Here is a 13,532-nt window from a genome sequence, read left to right as displayed (position 1 = left end):
TAACACCACTAGAGGAGAGACAACATACATCTCATCAAAATATCGAACGAATACCAAATTCCCATGACTACTAATAGCAAGATTTCACCCATGTCCTCAGGAACAAACGTAATTACTCACAAAGCATATTCATGTTCATGATCAGAGGAGTATTAATGTGCATTAAGGATCTGAACATATGATCTTCCACCAAGTAAACCAATTAGCATCAACTACAAGGAGTAATCAACACTACTAGCAACCCACATGTACCAACTTTTGGTTTTGATACAAGATTGGACACAAGAGAGGAACTAGGGTTTTGACAGGAGAAGGTGCTGATGAAGATGTTTATGGAGATTGACCCCAGCCCAATGAGAGGATCGTTGGTCATGACGATGGTGATGATTTCCCAGTCCCGGAGGGAAGTTTCCCCGGCAGAACAGCTCGGCCGGAGCCCTAGATTGGTTCCGCCAAGGTTCCGCCTCGTGGCGGCGGGGTTTCGTCTCGTAAGCTTGCCTCTGATTTTTTCCAAGGTAAAAGCCTTCATATAGCAAAAGATGGGCACCGGAGGGCCACCAGGGGGCCCAGGAGACAAGGGCGCGTGCCCAGTAGGGGTGGGCATGCCCCCACCCTCCTGGCCAGGGTGTGGGCCCCTCTGGTGTTTTCTTCGCTCAATAATTCTTATTAGTTCCAAAAATAACTTCCGTGGAGTTACATGATTTTTGAAGCTGTGCAGAATAGATTTCCAATATTTGCTCCTTTTCCAGCTAGAATCCCAGCTGCCATAAGTATTGAGACATAATGTGTAATAACAACCCATAATGCAATAAATATTGATATAAAAGCATGATGCAAAATGGACGTATCAAATCCCCCAAGCTTAGACCTCGCTTGTCCTCAAGCGGAAGCCAAAATCAAAAAATATGTCCACATGTTTAGAGATAGAGGTGTCGATAAAAAATAAAATACGGACATGAGGGCATCATGATCATTCTTATAACAGCAATATAAATAGATTTTTGTCAGATGGTTTCTAATGCTCAAGTAACAATCAATTCACAATGTCAAGTATGGTTCAGAAACTTCATTGAGAACTAACAAACTATAATCTCAGTCATTGAAGCAATTGCAATTTATCATAACATCGGAAAGAGTCAAGAATAGAGCTTTTCAGCAAGACCACATACTCAACTATCATATAGTCTTCTACAATTTCTAACACTCACGCAATACTTATGGTTATGGAGTTTTAATTGGACACAAAGAAAGATAGGGGCTTATTGTTTCGCCTCGCAATGTATTCACCTTTGGGTGATGTCAACAATAATAGTTCATGCTAGCTTACATCCAATTGGATATATATATCAGGATCTTACCAACACGAGGTGCTTGCCAAAGGATAAAATGAAAAAGGGAAAGGTGAAGATCACCTTGACTCTTGCATAAAAGTAAAAAACATAAAGTAAAAGATAGGCCCTTCGCAGAGGGAAGCAGAGGTTGTCATGTGCTTTTAGGGTTGGATGCACAAAATCTTAATTCAAAAGAACGTTACTTTATATTGCCACTTGTGATATGAACCTTTATTATGCAGTTCGTCGCTTTTATTACTTCCATATCACACGATCGTATAAAGCTTATTTTCTCCGCACTAATAAGTCATACATATTTAGAGAGCAATTTTTATTGCTTGCAACATGACAACTTACTTGAAGGATCTTACTCAATCCATAGGTAGGTATGGTGGACGCTCGTGGCAAAACTGGGTTTAAGGATATTTGGAAGCACAAGTAGTATCCCTACTTGGTGCAAGGAATTTTTGGCTAGCATGAGGAGGAAAGACAAGCTCAACATGTTGGGAAGATCAATGACAATATACTTTAACTGAGATGTGAGAAAACATAAAACATTACGTTGTCTTCCTTGTCCAACATCAACTCTTTAGCATGTCATACTTAATGAGTGCTCACAATCATAAAAGATGTCCAAGATAGTATATTTATATGTGAAAACCTCTCTTTCCTTATTACTTCCTATTAATTGCAACGATGACCAAAACTACGTTTGTCAAATCTCAACAACTTTTATGCCTCATACTCTTTATATGTAAAGTCATTAATATCCATAAGATCAATATGAACTCTTTTGATTCTTTTTATTCTTCTACTTCCTCAAGATCATAGCAATATAGCAAAGCCCTTGACTCAACACTAATCTTTATTACAAATAGCTCACGGACTCGATTACATAGAAGGGATCACAAAGCAAAACTCAAAACTAATTCATACCAAAAATTCAATCTACTAGATCAAGATATTACTAAAAGGATCAAACTAAGTAAAACGGTAAAGATAGGAGTGTGATGGTGATACGATACCGGGGCACCTCCCCCAAGCTTGGCAGTTGCCAAGGGGAGTGCCCATACCTATGTGATTATGTCTCCTTCTTCATAGTTGGTGTTATGACCATCTTGGCAATGATGCCCCTCAGGATATGATTCTCCTCCTCGAGCTTATTGACTTGTTGTTTGAGGTCCATATTTTCCTTGCGGAGCTTGCCAGTGACGGCTAAAGCTCCTTTTGCCCAAGGATGTTGCATAGCTTCTGGAGAACAAGTGACGCTCTTTTTCATATTTTCATAAGAAAGAAATTTAACATTGGAAGGGATGACCGAATTTGGAATAGCTGAGCTCTGTAGTTCCCCCATCATGAATCATGCTTGGAAGCGAGAGGTAACTTCTTGATCCTCCTCCATAGCATCTATCCTTTTCTAGTTGGCCTCCATCTCATCCTCCGTTGATGGTCCAACGTGATAAGCGCATCGCTGTTTGCTTCTGGAGCTGGCGTCGGGTGTGACACCCGACTCTCCCCGACTGACTCTTGAGAAGACATCTTGCTCTAAATCTGCGACAAAAACAACTCGAAACAAAAACAGAAGATAATTGCGTGATACGGTGGTCAATACCTTCGGGAGATTATATAATAAATTTTTACCGACCAAACTACGTAACGTGCAAGAAAACAGAGTCCGGGAGGCACACGAGGTGCCCACGAGACAGGGGGCGCGCCCAGTAAGGGTGGGCGCGCCCTCCACCCTCGTGGAGGCCTTGTGTCCTTCCCGAATTACTTCTTGCTTCTCAAAATTCTTAAATATTCCAAAACAGAGGAAAATTGCCATTAGAACTGTTTTGGAGTCGGTTTACTTACCATACCACATACCTATTCCTTTCCGGAGTCTGAAACGTTCTTGAAAGTGTCCCTTATGTATTCCTCCGGGGTTACGGTTTTAATAATATTAGTTTCAACATTGATAGGATTACCTGAGATATAATGTTTGATTCTTTGACCGTTCACCACCCTCGGACTTGTGCCTTCGAAGTTGTTGATTTTTATGGCACCGGAACGATAGACCTCCTCGATAACGTAAGGAACTTCCCATTTAGAGAGAAGTTTTCCTGCAAAAAGTCTTAAACGAGAGTTGAATAGCAACACATAATCACCTATGTTAAACTCACGCTTTTGTATCCTTTTGTCATGCCAACGTTTAACTTTTTGTTTGAACAGCTTGGCATTCTCATAGGCTTGAGTTCTCCATTCATCAAGTGAGCTAATGTCAAACAACCTCTTCTCACCAGCAAGTTTGAAGTCATAGTTGAGCTCTTTAATAGCCCAATATGCCTTATGTTCAAGTTCAAGAGGTAAGTGACATGCTTTTCCATAAACCATCTTATACGGAGACATACCCGTAGGATTTTTATATGCAGTTCTATAGGCCCATAATGCATCATCAAGTTTCTTGGACTAATTCTTTCTAGATCTATTCACAGTCTTTTGCAAAATTAATTTGAGCTCTCTATTGCTCAACTCTACTTGACCACTAGACCGTGGGTGATAAGGAGATGCGATTCTATGATTAAAATCATACTTAGCAAGCATCTTACGGAAAGCACCATGAATAAAATGTGAACCACCATTAGTAATAAGATATCTAGGGACTCCAAACCTCGGAAAAATAACTTCTTTAAGCATCTTAATAGGGTTATGATCAACACTACTAGTTGGAATAGCTTCTACCCACTTAGTAACGTAATCAACAACAACTAAAATATGTGTGTAACCATTAGAGGCAGGAAAAGGTCCCATATAATCAAAGCCCCAAACATCAAATGGTTCAATAACAAGAGAACAGTTCATAGGCATTTCTTGACGTCTACTAATATTACCTATTCTTTGACATTCATCACAAGACAAGACAAACTTACGAGCATCTTTGAAGAGAGTAGGCCAATAAAAACCGGATTGCAATACCTTATGTGCAGTTCTATCTCCAGCGTGGTGTCCTCCATATGGTTCAGAGTGACACTTGTGTAGGATCTGTTCCTGTTCATGATCAGGTACACAACATCTAATAACACCATCTACTCCTTTATAAAGGTGTGGGTCATCCCAGAAGTAATGTCTTAAATCATAAAAGAACTTTTTCTTTTGCTGGTATGTGAAACTAGGTGGTATAAATTTAGCAACAATGTAATTAGCATAATCAGCATAGCATGGAGCAGTACGAGAAGCATTAATGACCGATAATTGTTCATCAGGAAAGCTATCATCAATAGGTAGTGGGTCATCAAGAACATTCTCTAACCTAGACAAGTCGTCTGCAATGGGGTTCTCAGCTCCCTTTCTATCAATAATATGTAAATCAAATTCTTGGAGCAAGAGAACCCATCTAAGAAGTCTAGGTTTAGCATCTTTCTTTTCCATAAGATATTTAATAGCAGCATGATGAGTGTGAATAGTAACTTAGGAATCAACAATGTAAGGTCTGAACTTATCACAAGCAAATACAACTGCTAAGAACTCTTTTTCAGTAGTAGCATAATTTCTCTGGGCAGTATCAAGAGCTTTACTAGCATACTGGATAACATTCAATTTCTTATCAACTCTTTGCCCTAGAACAGCACCTACAACATAATCACTAGCATCACACATAATTTCAAAGGGTAAATTCCAATCAGGTGGCTGAAGAATAGGTGCAGTGATCAAAGCTTTCTTAAGTATTTCAAATGCTTCTACACAATCATCATCAAAGACAAAAGGAATATCTTTTTGTAATAAATTAGTCAGAGGCCTAGAGATTTTAGAAAAGTCCTTAATGAACCTCCTATAAAAACCGGCATGACCAAGGAAACTTCTTATACCTTTTATGTCCTTGGGACATGGCATCTTTTCGATAGCATCAGCTTTAGCTTTATCAACTTCAATACCTCTCTCGGAAATCTTATGCCCCAAGACAATGCCTTCATTAACCATAAAGTGACACTTTTCCCAATTCAAGAAGAGACTAGTGTCTTCGCATCTCTGCAAAACTCGATCAAGGTTGCTCAAGCAATCATCAAAAGAGGATCCATAAACGGAGAAATCATCCATGAATACCTCACAAATCTTTTCACAAAAGTCAGAGAATATAGCCATCATGCTTCTTTGAAAGGTAGCAGGTGCATCACATAAACCAAAAGGCATACGTCTATAAGCAAAAGTACCGAAAGGGCAAGTAAAAGTAGTTTTCGATTGATCCTCCGCTGACACAGGTATTTGAGAGAAACCAGAATAACCATCTAGAAAGCAAAAATGTGTATGTTTTGATAGTTTTTCTAGCATTTGATCAATAAAAGGTAAAGGGTAATGATCTTTCTTAGTAGCTTTATTTAATTTACGGAAATCAATTACCATCCTATAACCTGTAATAATTCTTTGCGGGATCAATTCATCTTTATCATTAGGAACGACAGTAATACCTCCCTTCTTAGGTACACAATGGACAGGGCTTACCAAATCACTATCAGCAACGGGATAAATTATACCTGCCTCAAGGAGCTTTAGTATCTCCTTTCTTACCACTTCTTTCATCTTAGGGTTTAACCGTCGTTGAGGATCTCTAAATGGTTTGGCATATTTCTCCAGTTTTATTTTGTGTTCACATAGAGTGGGGCTAATACCATTAAGATCATCTAGAGTATATCCGATAGCAGCACGGTGCTTCTTCAGAGTTTTCAATAATCTTTTTTCTTCTTGCTCTGAAAGGTTAGCACTAATAATAACAGGATATATTTTCTTTTCATCAAGATAAGCATACTTAAGATTATCAGGTAAAGGTTTGAGCTCAAACACGGGATCACCCTTGGGTGGAGGGGGATCCCCTAGGATTTCAACAGGCAATTTGTGTTTCAGAATAGGACCTTGTTGAAGGAACACTTCATCTATTTTCCTTCTTTCATTCATAAACATATCATTTTCATGGTCTAGCAAATATTGTTCTAACGGATCAGTAGGAGGCACGGCAATAGAAGCAAGACCAATAATCTCATCCTTACTTGGTGATTCTTTATCATGGGGTTGTCTACGAAACTTAGCAAAATTAAACTCATGAGACATATCCCCTAAGCCAATTGTAACAATATCCTTTTCACAATCAATCTTAGCATTAACAGTATTCAAGAAGGGTCTACCAAATATAATGGGACAAAACTCATCTTGTGGGGAACCAAGAACAAGAAAATCAGCAGGATATTTAACCTTCCCACACAAGACTTCAACATCTCTAACAATCCCAACTGGTTTAATGGTGTCCCTATTGGCAAGCTTAGTAGTAACATCAATACCTTCTATTTTAGCAGGTGCAATATCATGCATAATTTCTTTATATAAGTCAAAGGGTATAGCACTAGAACTAGCACCCATATCACATAAGCCATGATAACAATGATCTCCAATTTTAATAGAAATAGCAGGCATGCCTACAATAGGTCTATGTATCTTAGCATCGGGTCTAGCAATATTAGCAGTTTCACCATAGAAATAAATAACATGCCCATCTAAATTATCATCTAAGAGATCTTTAACCATAGCAATACTAGGTTCAACTTTAATTTTCTCAGGGGGTGTATAAGTTCTAGTATTACCCTTACGAACAACAGTTGAAGCTTTAGCATGATCCTTCATCCTAACAGGAGAAGGTGGTTTCTCAACATAACTAGTAGGAACAATATGATCATTATACGTGATAGTCTTTTCTTCAACTGTAATAGGTGCAACTACTTTTACTTCAATGGGCGGATTATATTTAAACCACTTCTCCTGATGGAGATCAACGTGAGTAGCAAAAGATTCACAAAAAGCAGCTACTATCTCAGAGTCAAGTCCATACTTAGCACTAAATCCATGAAAAGCATCGGTATCCATAAAAGATTTAACACAATCAAACTTAGGTGTTATACCTGACTCATTACCTTCGTCGGAACCCCAATCTTCAGAGTTGCATTTAATTCTTTAAAATAAATCCCACTTGAATTCAGTAGTCTTCAGCATATAAGAACTAGCACAGGAAGTATCGAGCATGGTGCGATCATTGAGAGAAAGCCGAGCATAATTTTTTTGAATAATCATATCTCTTGAGAGCTAATGATTGGGACATGAATATAACATTGACCTAAGCCTCCCCCAAGCTTGAGCGATGCTTTCTCCTTCCCGAGGCCAGAAATTATATATGTAATTACGATCACGATGAACAAGATGCATAGGATAGAACTTCTGGTGAAATTCCAACTTTAATCGTTTGTAATTCTAAGATCCCGTATCATCACATAGCCTATACCATGTCAATGCATCTCCCTTCAAAGATAAAGGGAAGACCTTCCTTTTGGAAACATCATCGGGAATACCTGCAAGCTTAAATAATCCAAAAACTTCATCCACAAAGATAAGGTGTAAATCGGGATGCAATGTTCCATCTCCTGCAAAGGGATTAGCTAGCAGTTTCTCTATCATACCCGAAGGAATCTCAAAGTAAATATTTTCAGTAGGTTCAGTAGGAGCAACTCTTTGCTCTACTGGTCGGGGTGAAGATACCCCGAACAAGCCCCTCAAAGGATTAGTTTCCATAGTAACAAGTGACAGAAAATTTCAGCACACTATATAAATGTCTCCTTACCAAGTTCCACTCACCAAAGGCGCTTCACTCCCCGGCAATGGTGCTAGAAAAGAGTCTTGATAACCCACAAGTATAGGGGCTCTATCATAGTCCTTTAGATAAGTAAGAGTGTCGAACCCAACGAGGAGCAGAAGGAAATGACAAGCGGTTTTCAGTAAGGTATTCTCTGCAAGCACTGAAATTATAGGTAACAGATAGTTTTGTGATAAGATAATTTGTAACGGGTAACAAGCAATGAAAGTAAATAAAGTGCAGCAAGGTGGCCCAATCCTTTTTGTAGCAAAGGAAAAGCCTGGACAATTTCTTATAATGAGAAAAGCGCTCCCGAGGACACATGGGAATTATCGTCAAGCTAGTTTTCATCACGTTCATATGATTCGCGTTGGGTACTTTGATAATTTGATATGTGGGTGGACCGGTGCTTGGGTACTGCCCTTACTTGGACGAGCATCCCACTTATGATTAACCCCTATTGCAAGCATCGGCAACTACAAAAGAAGTATTAAGGTAAACCTAACCATAGCATGAAACTAATGGATCCAAATCAGCCCCTTACGAAGCAACGCATAAACTAGGGTTTAAGCTTCTGTCACTCTAGCAACCCATCATCTACTTATTACTTCCCAATGCCTTCCTCTAGGCCCAAATAATGGTGAAGTATCATGGAGTCGACGTTCACATAACACCACTAGAGGAGAGACAACATACATCTCATCAAAATATCGAACGAATACCAAATTCACATGACTACTAATAGCAAGGCTTCACCCATGTCCTCAGGAACAAACGTAACTACTCACAAAGCATATTCATGTTCATGATCAGAGGAGTATTAATATGCATTAAGGATCTGAACATATGATCTTTCACCAATTAAACCAATTAGCATCAACTACAAGGAGTAATCAACACTACTAGCAACCCACAGGTACCAATCTGTGGTTTTGATACAAGATTGGACACAAGAGAGGAACTAGGGTTTCGAGAGGAGATGGTGCTGATGAAGATGTTGATGGATATTGACCCCCTCCCAATGAGAGGATCGTTGGTGATGACGATGGTGATGATTTCCCCCTCCCGGAGGGAAGTTTCCCCGGTAGTACAGCTCCACCGGAGCCCTTGATTGGTTCCGCCTCGTGGCGGCAGAGTTTCGTCTCGTAAGCTTGCCTCTGATTTTTTACACGGTAAAATCCTTCATATAGCAAAAGATGGGCACCAGAGGGCCACTAGGAGGCCCAGGAGACAGGGGGCGCGCCCAGTAGGGGTGGGCGCGCCCCCACCCTCCTGGCCAGGGTGTTGGCCCCCTCTGGAGTTTTCTTCACTCAATAATTCTTATTAATTCCAAAAATAACTTCCGTGGAGTTTCAGGATTTTTGGAGCTGTGCAGAATAGGTTTCCAATATTTGCTCCGTTTCTAGCAAGAATCCCAGCTGCCGGCATCCCCCCTCTTCATAGTAAACCTTGTAAAATAAGAGAGAATAGCCATAAGTATTGAGACATAATGTGTAATAATAGCCCATAATGCAATAAATATTGATATAAAAGCATGATGCAAAATGGACGTATCAGACATCCATTCCACCATTTGGGACGTCGAGAGTGCAGTAAATAGTGTCCTCGTCCAGAGGGATCCTTCCATGATGAGGCATGACAAATCCTTTGGACGCATGATTGTATGTCCTCCCAAGCCAGTCGCAGATGCTATTATTCAAGTTGGTGCAAAGTAGGTTCATGAGCATGCACATACCCATGGTATGAGTAGCTGCCTTCTGATCATCATTGAATTCATTATACAGCTCCATTAGACGCTCATGCGATCCCGTGTTACATGGGATTTTCTGCCAGCAAAAAATGGGCATTGGTTTAGAGAGAAAGAAAAAGTTGCCATCACACAGGTTGTTAATTTTTACATTGAAAAAGTAATATTTACAAAAGGTATGGCAGGAGTTCATAAACATATTAAGCTTGGGGAAACAGTTGACATCAGTTCATTCCATGAAACATTATGGAAAGCTTGCCACATACAAACAACTAAAATCATCAACCCCCACAGCTCGTGCGAGAAAATAGTGGCTGTTATAACATATCTGCGGGGAGACCCTTTAGAAAAAATTATCAGTAAATAAGTTTCCATCTAAAAATACCTAAGATGACCATGTGGTAGAGTTCTAAGTTGAGCATGTAGGTGCTAAAAAATAGAAACACATTACGTTTAAAAGTTGCCACCTGAGAACAACAAAACTAACCATAGAAAGCATGATGAGCAATTTAGTGCAAAAAAAGCTTCCGTCTCATAAAGGTAAAAGTTGCCACCTCCAGGCAAGGTAGTAATCATTACACACTGTGAAAAAAGTAGAAAATTTTGACAACGGGCTTACGAACAGCGACATATTGGGAAACAAGAACTTGCCAGCATCCACAAAATACTGAAAATTGTCATGGCACACACGTTTGATAAGAATACACATCGGGCAACTAATACCTTCTTCGGAACGCGTTTGCCAGCATCCACAGCGTCCCTTCTATCAGGCATGAAGTCGTCGGCATCATCATCATGCGCATTGCGAACCATTTTATCTGTAAGAACAATAACAAACCAAACAAAACAACAAAAATGTCATCACCACAGTAAGAAAATGACACTATGTGGGAGATTTCCAAGTAAATGATAGTGACCTCCACTAAGATCATGATTGCATAGAAACTACATGAGCACATGATGGAGGTGAACTCCAATAAAAATGGTATAATGACAACAAGTCAGTCATCAAGATGCCAGTAGTTATCAGATCTTAACACGCTGCAGTAGAAAACTGACACAAAATCAACATGTATATGAACTGCTGGACGCATAGAACCTACTCGAGCGAAAAATCACACACTGAACAACAGATCGGCAAGTACAGAACCATGGAAATGTCTCATATGCGACGCGCAATAAACCTATAATCTGGACGGGGCGTCCAATTACATCAATAGGCAAACTTACAACCACTCTGCAGCAAAGCGGAGCGGGCTACGCCATGGTAAGAAGGGGGAGAGGTGGGGATAGTTGTCCAAATCTACGAAAACGAACCTCCGGTTGCAGAAGAACTGCCGCCACCGCCGGTGACGACGATGTTGCAGATGCAGAAAGCCGCCTCGGAGAAGAACTGGCGACGCCGCCGGTGATGATGCAGATGCAGAAATCCGCCGACCAGCGGCACCTTGCGTAGCCGACCTCGGTAGGACTGTGACCGTGGCCTAGTTTAGGAGCAGCTTGAATACCTCGTCGTCGTGAAGCCGCTCGACGCCGGATCAATTGCGGGAGGACAACAAATGCCGGCGGCGGTGACAGAATCGAGCACCTCCGAGGGGTCACCGCGGAAGACGATGCTAGATTGGGGGAGTCGAACGGATATGCGAGGCGGAGACGATGGGATGGAGTGAGTAAGTGCGGGTGGTTGAGCAACGGCAGGCGAGTGAATGAAAGGGATACTGGGAAAGGAGGCGTTCATGGTGAGCATCGGTTAGCCCAAACGCGTGGCGCTGTCCCATGTGGCAGAAACACTGTGCCAAGATTCGTACTGGTGATCTGACGATGATGGAAGCATTCAGACCGAATGAAGAAAATGCGCTGCGTTTGGGGATTATCGATTCCGTAAATATAAGATGTGGTGGTGTTGCAAGTATAAGTATAACAGAAGGTGAATCTAAAGCGAAGCTGGATGGCAGTTCCTTACCTTCCCTCATCTTAGAGGAAAAAATCTTATTCTTAGTGTCCTTTAGATTCTTCATAGTGATATTTTCATAATAATCCCAAGTGACTCAACAAATATAGCTATGCTCCCCGGCAATAGTGTCAGGAAAAGGTATTGATAACCCACAAGTATAAGGGATCGCAACAGTTTTCAACGGTAGATTATTCAACCCAAATTTATAGATTCGACACAAGGGGAGCCAAAGAATATTTGCAAGTATTAATAGCTGAGTTGTCAATTCAATCACACCTGGAGATTAATTATCTTCAACAAAGTGATCAGTAGCAAAGTAGTATGATAGTTTTGATAGTAGTAGCAACAAGAATAGTAATGGTAACAGTGATAGCAATGAATTTATAGCAAGTGCATAGTAACAATATCATTAGTAACTTGGCAAAAACAAAATGTAGGAAAATCATAGGCATTGGATCGATGAGTTGTTGGATGATATTCATCATGTAACAGTCATAACCTAGGGTGATGCAGTACTAGCTCCAGTTCATAACTATAATGTCGGCATGTATTCCGTAAATAGTCATACGTGCTTATGGAAATAACTTGCATACCATCTTTTAACCTACCCTCCCGTGGCAGTGGGGTCCTAATGGAAACTAAGGGATATTAAGGACTCCATTTAATAGAGAACCAGAACAAAGCATTAACACACGGTGAATACATGAACTCCTCAAACTATGGTCATCATCGGAAAGTGTCCCGACTATTGTCACTCAAGGGTTGCCGGATCATAACACACAGTAGGTGACTATAACTTGCAAGATCGGATCTAGAACATAAATATAATGATGATAACATAAACAGTTCATATCAGAAATCCTGGCACACGGGCCCAAAGTGACAAGCATTAAGCATGGCGAAGTCATAGCAACATCAATCTCAGAACATAATTGATATTAGGGATCAAGCCCTAACAAAACTAACTCGATTACATGATGAATCTCATCCAACTCCTCGCCGACCAGCGAGCCTATGAAGGAATTACTCACTCCCGGTGGGGAGCATCATGGAATTGGAGATGGAGAAGGGCTGGTGATGACAAAGATCGAAGATCCCCCTCTCCAGAGCCCCAAACGGACTCTAGATCTGGCCTCCCGATGAAGAACAGGAGGTGGCGGTGGCTCCCTCTCGTGAAATGCGATAATTCTTTCTCCCTGATTTTTTCTGGAAATATGTGATTTTATAGTGTTGGTTTCAGGGTCTGCGGGGCCACCAGGTGGGGACAACCCACCTGGGCGCACCTGGAGGGGGGGGGGCGCTCCCTGGTGGGTTGTGCCCACCCAGGTACCCCCCTCCGGTGGTTCTTGGCTCCACAAATTATCTTTATTCATATAAAAATTCCTCACAAAATTTCGTTCCAATCCGAGAACTTTTATTTCTGCACAAAAACAACATCATGGTAGTTCTACTGAAAACAGCATTAGTCCGGGTTAGTTTCATTCAAATCATGCAAATTAGAGTACAAAGCAAGACGAAAAGCATTAGGAAAACCAGATATGACGGAGACGTATCAATCAACATCTAGTTGGATCAGATCTCCCACCATGTCAGCGATCTTAATAGGCCATGTGAGACACAAAAATTAAACGGCTGATTCATCACCCACACCCTGATCTTCAGTCGATCAAATTTGAGTTTAGATGGGCATGATCGGATGTTGAATATTTCCAACACAACATAGTGCTTTCATACCGCCCAGGGACCTCCATCCATATGTGATCTCGATCTCGCTTATTCTCAAAGCTCGCCACGAACACATTCTCTCCCATGGATCATAAGTTCAGTCCTTTCGGATTACACCATACCATGCAT

This window comes from Triticum aestivum, chromosome 3B, assembly GCF_018294505.1.
Source record: "Triticum aestivum cultivar Chinese Spring chromosome 3B, IWGSC CS RefSeq v2.1, whole genome shotgun sequence".
Classification (NCBI taxonomy): Eukaryota; Viridiplantae; Streptophyta; class Magnoliopsida; order Poales; family Poaceae; genus Triticum; species Triticum aestivum.
Note: the sequence above shows the minus strand (reverse complement) of the source record.